The sequence below is a fragment of the Salvelinus sp. IW2-2015 genome, unplaced genomic scaffold (assembly GCF_002910315.2).
Source record: "Salvelinus sp. IW2-2015 unplaced genomic scaffold, ASM291031v2 Un_scaffold6108, whole genome shotgun sequence".
Classification (NCBI taxonomy): Eukaryota; Metazoa; Chordata; class Actinopteri; order Salmoniformes; family Salmonidae; genus Salvelinus; species Salvelinus sp. IW2-2015.
This window is the reverse complement of record NW_019947372.1, coordinates 10,015-19,631: the sequence shown is the minus strand read 5'-3', so window position 1 is coordinate 19,631 and position 9,617 is coordinate 10,015. Positions and strand designations below refer to the sequence as shown.

General features: G+C 42.7%; 1 long non-coding RNA gene and 1 pseudogene across 1 annotated transcript; one reads left to right on the top strand and one right to left on the bottom strand.

Annotated features, from left to right (window-relative positions):
- Positions 1 to 168: 168 nt before the first annotated feature.
- Positions 169 to 6,788, bottom strand: LOC112078707 (protein C1orf43-like; annotated as a pseudogene).
- Positions 6,077 to 7,552, top strand: LOC112078708 (uncharacterized). Its single transcript, XR_002895761.2, has 3 exons — positions 6,077 to 6,188; positions 6,782 to 6,907; positions 7,132 to 7,552. It is a non-coding gene; the product is annotated as an uncharacterized lncRNA (long non-coding RNA).
- Positions 7,553 to 9,617: the final 2,065 nt, after the last annotated feature.

Sequence of the window (9,617 nt, the reverse complement as noted above, 5' to 3'; positions counted from 1 at the left end):
CTACTTCCTGTGTCTGACCTAGAGTCTCACTTGTTAAATCCTCTTTATTTCCACACCTGAAAGGGAGAAGACAATCTTTATAATGTTCTTGGGGGAGAAATGTAGCCTACACCACTAGAATTGAGTTGAATCTCAAATGTCATAAGATATCACCATCAGTCAATAATCTCTGGTCCAGTGGTACCACTTTAATGGAATGGCAGCTGCAGTATGTATTACAATGCACAGAGGATAGATCAGGGGAGTCCATTAAAACATAAAGCAGCCTATTCAGCACTATTATCAGGCCATAGTAATGGCTGGGACGGAATACGTGGAATGGTATTAAACAAATCAAACACCTGATTTTTCATGTGTTTGTTACCGTTCAATTCCATCCATTATGAGGCGTCCTCTCCTCACCAGCCTCCTCTGGTCCCAATCATACATCAATCATACACACAACACACAACCCATTAGATTCGAACACACTTCTGAAGCTGTTCACATTTGATTGGAGGAACATTGTGCTACAATCATACATCAATATTACTCAACCCATAAATCTCTAGCCTGGTCCCAAATCTGTAGGTGCTTTAGATAACTCCACTGACGATTCATATGAGCCTGGGTACCATACCAGTCTGTTTCTGCTGTAAGAGAGAGTGGGGATTGGTTAAAGCAGAAACTGACTGGAACCCAGGCTTTATAGCCAACTCACACCTCATTATGAATAGATCGGACTGGAACCCAGGCTATATAGCCAACTCGCACCTCAAGAATATATTACGGTTTTAGTATTCAACCATTCATACACGTAATAAGTTAATTGTATTAAAATCAATTAGAATAAAGCATTAATATCTTTAAAAATGGAATACAAAAAAATATTTCAGCAAAAAAAGAAAATTGTACACTAAAAAGTATCATCATTTTTATGCCGCAAATGGACAACAGTCAGACTGTGTAGCATGTTTATTTCCTTGTAACACTAGCCCTAAACCAGAGCAATATATATGTATATACATGGCTCTGCCCTAAACAAGTGCTGGCAACAGGACAATAATACTGGAAATATCTAGCAGTAATACTGGAATAATCCATAGTTCTTCTCTCCTGGTCCTGTAGTTACAGGCTGTATTGTTCCAGCTCAACAGTGACTAACCGGATTCTACTAATCAGCTTGATTGGAGGTGTGTTAGTGCTAGGCGGGAACAAAAGCCTGCACAGCCTGTACTGTAGCTCTCCAGGGCCATTGTGAGGAATGCTGGTCTGCTATAACGTTAGTCCATCAATAGCTTAGTTAGCACTGAACACACTATAAACAAGTCTTACTCTAATACTGTGCATTAATGCAGCGTTTCCCAAACTCAGTCCTGGGAACACAAAGACATGTACGTTTCAGGTTCTGCCCTAGGACGACACAGCTCATTCAAATAATCAAAGCTTGATGATTAGTTGATTATTTGAGTTAGTTGTGTAGTGCTAGGGCAAAAACCAAAACGTGCACCACTTGGGGTCCCCAGGACAAAGTTTGAGAAACCCTGCATTAATGCATAGAAACTGCATGTAGCTTGTCTGGTCTCATCTCTTTTTGCATAGCCCTACATGATGATCTACCTGCAAAGTCTGTGCAAAAGTTCACAACGATGTTTAAGGTCAAATAAGCTTRAATCTAGTGCACTATTTATTATGTGAGACGCATGATAGGCAGTAGGCAGTGTTTTTCCTCAGGACTAGTAAGGCAGCGTAATGTTACTGTCATTCCTATACTGCTGTGCTACTGTTAATCCTGCTGTGCTCCAGTCTTCCCAACTGTACCAAGTACCAACCCTACCAAGTCTCTTCTCTCTCCGCTGGCACTAACAAGTCTCTCACTAACTCACCAACCTCTTCTTTTACCACAAACCCCAGTATCTGTCCCCTCCACTATCTGTCCCGTCCAGGAGCTCTACTTATCACTACCTTAATTTCTTTTTTATTTAACTAGGCAAGTCAGAAAATAACAAATTGTTATTTACAATGACAGCATAGGAACAGTGGGTTAACTGCCTTGTTCAGGGGCAGAACAACAGATTTTTTCCCACCAGGCTATCTACTATGGAAATRGAGAAGGAAAAGTGAGTCCAGTACTCGCAACAAAACAGATTTAAAGTGGTAGAAGTTGTTGTAGTTTTCAGGTTGTTCTCTAGGGAGTTGTACGTTCTCAGGGTTGTAGGGAGTTGCAGTTGTCAGAGGCAGCAAGTTGTCGTTTCTCAAGGTATGCTGTAGGGAATTGTAGTTTTTCGTGTTATGCCATAGGAGATAGTAGTTCTCAGAATGTGCTTTCCAAGGTGTTGTACTTGTCTTTAAAGTTCTTGAGTTCCARGAAGTGTTTTGGTCGTTTGGTGCGTTGCCCAGCTGACGGCAGGTATGTGACCTGGGAGGGGGAGAGGGCGGGGGGTGGCTCTGGGGTACTGGCAGGTCTTAGCTGCTGACTGGTGATGCTGGTCCAGACTGGTGGAGCTGGGAGTGGCTCTTCACACTGGGAGAGAGAATAACTACTCGAGTCAAACTGAAAAACCTTCATTAAAACACATGAGTAGTGCTTAGATAAATGAGAGTGCGTGTCTATACTCACACAGAAGCCAGTTCGGTCAGGGCTTCCTTGTATTTGACAAACTCTGCGTCTCCAAACACCTCAGACACAGAGAGACAAAACAGGAGTCACACACTATAGACCAACCTAAGTGGCAGACACAATGTCATGTGGAGACAACAGGCATCTTCTCTCTCCCCTCCCCAGATAAAATAGAGACACACACACTGACCCCGGTGCCGTGGCGAGCGTTGTGGTAGCCCTCCAGCAGTGTGTCTATGAGGGAACTGCGGCTGCTGCGGAACAGGGAATGGGAACTCCTCAGATCTAGAAGCCAGGCGCGGAATCTCCTCCCTGTCACAGCTGTGGGAGTCCCTCCCAACTCACTGAACGGAAATCTGACAGGAGATGAGAAGATGTTTTATGATCAAATTGGAGTTAGAATCTAGAGGTCAAAGGCCACTGATTCAGAAGGTAGTACATACAGTAGGTGAAGAGGATTGTGCAGCATTATAAACTGGGTGGTTCGAGCCCTGCATGCTGATTGGGCTAAAAGCCGTGGTACCCACAGGTATGACAAAATTTATTTTTACTGTTCTAATTACATATTGGTAACCAGTTTATAATAGCAACGGCTAAGAATTTGTATCCGCACCCGCGTTGCGTCGTGCTAAGGAACAGCCCTTATTGCTTAAGTATACATAGTTAACTAAACATAACTATCACTGGAGGATGATGACAGTGAGATGTACAGGCCGGTGAAACGGCAGAGAAGGACTTACCAGAGTCTTAATGGCATCTAGTGCCTCATTCTTGTACAGGTAGTCATAAGCAACCTGCAAAACACCACATGCCAACATTATCACCTTTTTTAAATTCACAGAAGGCAAACTGTAGCAAAAGATGGGTAGAAAGATAATCTACATGAATGTGTGTGTGTGTGTGGTTCTCTCACCGCCACTCTGTAGTCTGTCGTCCTGTTCAGACAGCAGGCGCGGCTCAAAGCGGATCTCCTGAACCTTGGACAGACGAGAGTCTATCTCCTGTCTCAGGTCTAAAGGACAAAGGAAGTAGAGAAAATGAACAGTGTATGAAAGTAACTGTTAAAATAAGCAGACTGAGTGTGTGTGTGTCTTACCTTTGGAGCGTTGTGGCCAGGGTACATGTGGTCCTCTACGAGACTTCATGGCGAAGCCGCATGAATCTGCCTCTTCACAAAGATGAACAAGCAGCAAAACACCTGAAGACACAGACCTGCTGTACATTAGAGACATCAACGCTATCCAGAGGAGTGATGTTCTAGAAGAGACATCAAACCTATCCGAGAGTATTCAGACATCACTAAGAGGAGTATGTCTAGAAGAGACATCAACTATCCAGAGACGTAGCTTCTAGAAGAACATCAACCGATCCAGAGGAGTATTCTTAGAAGAGACATAACAATACCAGAGGAGGTATGTCTAGAAGAGACATCACCTATCCACGAGAGTATGTCTAGAAGAGACACAACCTATCCCAGAGGAGTATGTCCTAGAAGAGACATCAACCTATCCAGAGGAGTTATGTCCTAGAAGAGACACAACTATCAGAGGAGTATGTCCTAGAAGAGACATCAAACCTATCCAAGGAGTATGTCCTAGAAAGACATCAACCTATCCAGAGGAGTTATGTCCTAGAAAGAGACATCAACCCGTATCCAGAAGGAGTAGTGTCCTAGAAGGGGTGACACAAATATACGGAAAATTTGACAAAGGCAGATATACATATACACTGAACAAAAATATAAATGCAACATGTAAAGTGTTGGTCCCATGTTTCATGAGCTGAAATAAAAGACCACAGAAATGTTCCATAAGCACAAAGATAATTGTGTACAAATTTGTTTACAACCCTGTTAGTGAGCATTTCTCCTTTGCCAATATAATCCATCCACCTGACAGGTGTAGCATATCAAGAAGCTGATTAAACAGCATGATCATTACACAGTTGCACCTTGTGCTGGGGACAATAAAAGGCCACTCTAAAATGTGCCATTTTGTCACACAACACAATGCCACAGGTTTGTCTCAAGTTGAGGGAGTGTGCAATTGGCATGCTGACTGCAGGATTGTCCACCAGAGCTGTTGCCAGATAATGTAATGTTAATTTCTCTACCATAAGCCACTTCCAACGTCGCTTTAGAGAATTTGGCAGTTAAGTCCAACCGGCCTCACAACCGCAGACCACCTGTAAGGCGTTGTGTGGGCCAGCGGTTTGCTGATGTCAACGTTGTGAATAGACTGCCCCATGGCAGTGGGGTTATGGTATGGGCAGGCATCATTTTTAAATTTTATTTATTTAACTAGGCAAGTCAGTTAAGAACAAATTCTTATTTACAATGAGGGCCTAGGAACAGTGGGTTAACTGCCTTGTTGAGGTGCAGAACGACAGATTTTTACCTTGTCAGCTCAGTGATTCGATCTAGCAACCTTTCCGTTACTGGCCCAACGCTCTAACCAAGTACAATGAACACAATTGCGATATCGTGACAAGATCCTGAGGCCCATTGTTGTGTCATTCATCCGCCACCATCACCTCATGTTTCAGCATGATAATGCACAGCCCCATGTTGCAAGGATCTGTACACAAATCCTGGAAGCTGAACATGTCCCAGTTCTTCCATGGCCTGCATACTCACCAGACATGTCACCATGTTTGGATGCTCTGGATCGATGTGTACGATAACGTGTTTCAGTTCCCGCCAATATCCTGCAACTTTGTTCAGCCATTGAAGAGAAGTGGGACAACATTCCAAAGGCCACAATCAACAGTGTCGCTCTGCATGAGGCAAATGGTGGTCACACCAGATACTGGCTGGTTTTCTGATCCACGCCCCTACATTTTTTAAAAGGTATTTGTGACCAACAGATGTATATCTGTATTCCCAGTCATGTGAAATCCATAGATTAGGGCCTATTGAATGTATTTAAATTGACTGATTTCCATATATGAACTGTAACTCAGTCAAACCTTTGAAATTGTTGCGTTTATATTTTTGTTCAGCATACACTGACACAGCTTGCATGTACTGTAACAGGGTGGAGGTGCCTCCATAAAGTCAACTACAGTAATCATATGATTTGTAACTGTCATCTTATTGGTCCGTCTGAATTATTGTTTGTTATGATTAGTTGCAGTTATCACTCTGGAGAATGCACTTCCACTTGGGGGTATTCATTAGTCGGATTCCGTTGCAAAACGTTTTGAACCTAAAATCTCACGTAAACCCTGTCCACAATAGATACATTCTTAGTTCACCCAAATTACAAAATGACATTTGTGTCAATACCCTGTAAGCAGTCTATGGTATGACCGCAATCAATGTTTTAGTTAAGTTTCCCTGGCACTGTTTCCAAATTCATTTGTGACACAAATCCCATGTAGCATGTTCAAATCATCTATAAGTGACTTTGATGAGCTTCAGAATCAATTTGAGATACTTTCAGATGATTTGGACGTGATGCGCAAAAAAAATGCAAACATCGGTCCCATGACTTGAATGTGGTTTGTGCCACAAATGCTAAAAGGTTAGAAACGAAACCAAAGCAAGGGAAATAAAACCAAGGCGTGGATTGCTGTCATACCTTACAAGGTAAGGAAACCAATGTGTCATTTTGTAATTTTGGTGAATTATCCCTTTAATAAAAGCTAGCTATATTTTACTGTGTTTTGGGCTTTCCGTACAAGTGCCCAGTTCGTCTTCATTACCTGTCATATAACCTGTTTTTTGTTACACATTGTTTGACACTTCTGCTGTGTTGCCTGTCTCTATACTGTAGCTAGCAAGCTAATTCCATTACACAGGAGTCCTGAGAAACGCAACAGCTAGTTAGTTTTGTCAAGCATTCTTTATATTAAGGAAAAACACGGGAACACATTCATTTAAGACTTACCAGACTTCCGTAGGCCATAACAAGCACTACGTTGACGCTGGAGAGAGGAGAATCGGACCTCATGTTGAAAGTCTTCGTCAAAAGCTAAACTAGCGTAGAATCAACAGAACGCACTCATGGTTCCTTTCAGAATGTACACGAGTGACTGTAACATTAATGAATTATCAAATGTCGGTTAATCCATTGGAAAATCTGTAACAACGAAACGTTGACACTTCCCTGTTGTTGATATCGTTTGTTGACATCTGGGATTGTCACGTGATCTATTCCCTGCCTGGTTTCGATGACGTAGCCGTAGCCTACAAAGGTCCTTCACCGCCACCTGCTGTTCGAAACCCCACGAAACACAGGCGCTCCTCTCCAATGAGTGAGTATCAACCTCTATAGTGGTCTCCATTCTCTACGAACCAGTTAGTCGGTGAGAAACAAGAACAGTATTATAATATTCTCATGTGCCATGAACTGTTTAATGTCATTTGCAACTGCTAATTTGATAGGCCTGTAGTAGGCCTAATATTGCCTTTGTAAGGGGTTATGGTTATCTTATCCTCTGAAGCCTACGGGAAATACTAGGAATCTGTCAGTTCTCTACGAAGGCAATGTGAGTTGGTTGATGATTTACGATCCTATTTGTCCCAATAGACAGAGAAGCCATTCTTCTGGAGGAGACTGTGGTGGGAGGCTGAAAAGATGTCTGGAGTTGCAGATGTGAACATTGGGATGTTTCCCTCACATAACCAGACCAGCGCTACACTGTCCAGCAGAGATCTTCATTTACATTTTATATAGCACTAATAAAGCTGTACATGGGTGGAAACAGAAACTCGCCTCATCCATTACCAATGTGTAACACCCATCTGATTTCTCTGCCTCTACAGTGTTTCCCATATTGATTATTGCTTGGCTGGGTGGAAAATCTCTCAAAGCAAAACCCCGGGCCTCTGACACCAAAACATTCCATTTACAGCTAATGCTTTTGGGTAGTGGTCAACAGAGATGGTGCCTAGCCTATACAATGGCCTATACAAACATTGAACTGTCAAGCAAGCAAACCATTTATCATAATTGGCATCTCCTGAAACTGAATTGTTTCTGCGTAAACATTATATTTTTTTCTTTTTTCTTTTTCTGTGATATATAGGTGACAAGTAAGTTTGCCTATGTGTTGTCATTGCATGGACTTTGGTCATTCATGATATAGATATAGGCTAATGTCACCATTCCATAGTCCATGATAGCATGGGGAGACTTTGAGATTGGCTCATTTGGCTGATACTGTATCTGCACACAGCCACGAGACATCTGTCTGTACAATGTGACAGTCTAGTCATCTATAACCCAAACCACTTCCCTGCTTCCGTTATGCTACTGGCTGACTGCCAGTGGCTTACTGCCACTGTCTGACTGCCACTGTCTGACTGCCCCTGGCTGACTGCCTATGGCTGACTGCTACTGGCTGACTGTCTGTTACTGGTGGATGTAAGGGGTAATGGCTGTGACTTGTTGCTTCACTACAGATTGCACAAACACATGTAAGTACTGTACCTTTCTTATTACAGATTATACATAAATGTTACAATGTTATATGTCACATGCGCCGAATACAACAGGTGTAGTAGACCTTACCGTTAAATGCTTACCTTCAAGCCCTTAACCAACAATTCAGATTTTTAAGTAAGTAAGAAAATATTTGCTATATATTATTTATTCATTTTGAAAAAAGTAACACAATAAAATAACAATAACGAGGCTATATACAGGGGGTGCCAGTACCGAGTCAATGTGCGGGGGTACAGGTTAGTCGAGGTAATTGAGGTAACATGTACAGTCGTGGCCAAAAGTTTTGAGAATGACACAAATATTAATTTTCACAAAGTCTGCTGCCTCAGTTTGTATGATGGCAATTGGCATATACTCCAGAATGTTATGAAGTGATCAGATGAATTGCAATTAATTGCAAAGTCCCTCTTTGCCATGCAAATGAACTGAATCCCCCAAAAACATTTCCACTAGGCAAAACACATAGAAACAAACAACCTAGAAAAAGAACATAGACTGCCACTCCAACTCACGCCCTGACCAACCTAACACAAAGAAACTAAGGTCAGAACGTGACATACATGAGTTGATGCAAAGAGTCAATATTTGCAGTGTTGACCCTTCTTTTCCAAAACCTCTGCAATCCGCCCTGGCATGCTGTCAATTAACTTCTGGGCCACATCCTGACTGATGGCAGCCCAATCTGGCATAATCAATGCTTGGAGTTTGTCAGAATTTGTGGGTTTTTGTTTGTCCACCCGCCTGTTGAGGATTGACCACAATTCTCAATGGGATTAAGGTCTGGGGATTTTCCTGGCCATGGACCCAAAATTGATGTTTTGTTCCCCGAGCCACTTAGTTATCACTTTTGCCTTATGGCAAGGTGCTCCATCATGCTGGAAAAGGCATTGTTCATCACCAAACTGTTCCTGGATGGTTGGGAGAAGTTGCTCTCGGAGGATGTGTTGGTACCATTCTTTATTCATGGCTGTGTTCTTAGGTAAAATTGTGAGTGAGCCACTCCCTTGGCTGAGAAGCAACCTAACACATGAATGGTCTCAGAATGCTTTACTGTTGGCATGACACAGGACTGATGGTAGCGCTCACCTTGTCTTCTTTTTGTTTGGGGCATCTTTTCCGGATGCCCCAAACAATCGGAAAGGGGATTCATCATAGAAAATGACTTTACCCCAGTCCTCAGCAGTCCAATCCCTCTACCTTTTGCAGAATATCAGTCTGTCCCTGATGTTTTTCCTGGAGAGAAGTCGCTTCTTTCCTGCCCTTCTTGACACCAGGCCATCCTCCAAAGTCTTCGCCTCACTGTGCGTGTAGATGCACTCACACCTGCCTGCTGCCATTCCTGAGTAAGCTCTGTACTGGTGGTTCCCCGATCCCGCAGCTGAATCAACTTTAGGAGACGGTCCTGGCGCTTGCTGGACTTTCTTGGGCGCCCTGTTGCCTTCTTCACAACAATTGAGCCGCTCTCCTTGAAGTTCTGATGATCTGATAATGGTTGATTTAGGTGCAATCTTACTGGCAGCAATATGCTTGCCTGTGAAGCACTTTTTGTGCAAAGCAATGATAGAAGA